We start from the raw sequence: 510 nt of genomic DNA on the forward strand, positions 1-510 counted from the left end.
ATGAACAGCGGGATGAACAGCGGGATGAACAGCAGGATGAACAGCAGGATGAACAGCAGGATGAGTTCCTCTTCAGCGCTCCTGAGTGGGTTCAGGTGAGAAAGAATGACGTGTTAAAAATCACCCTGAACATTTTTTTTACTTCCAAGTACTTCTTCAGCTGTTTTAGCAGCTATTTACTGGCCTGTTTTTGGCTTCTATGCTACTTTGAATTTTTTGCTACACTTGTGCTACTTTTAGCTTTTAGCCATCATTCAAGTTTGGCTTTAGGGGCTTTTAGCTTTAGATTGCTAATTTCAGCTATTTAGCTTTGAGCTATCCTTTCATTATTATGAGAAATTTAAGATTCTAGCTTACATTTAAAGACTCTTAGCTAGAGTGTTGCTATTTTTAGCTTATAGCTAGCATTCTACTTGTAGCTTGACTTTAGTGACTTTTAGCTTTATAGGTAGATTTTTGTGATTTTTAGTTATTGCTGTCTTCAGCTTTAACCTTTATTTTTTTAGCTTT

This window comes from Nematolebias whitei, chromosome 8, assembly GCF_014905685.2.
Source record: "Nematolebias whitei isolate Nwh7 chromosome 8, NemWhi1, whole genome shotgun sequence".
NCBI classification, from domain to species: domain Eukaryota; kingdom Metazoa; phylum Chordata; class Actinopteri; order Cyprinodontiformes; family Rivulidae; genus Nematolebias; species Nematolebias whitei.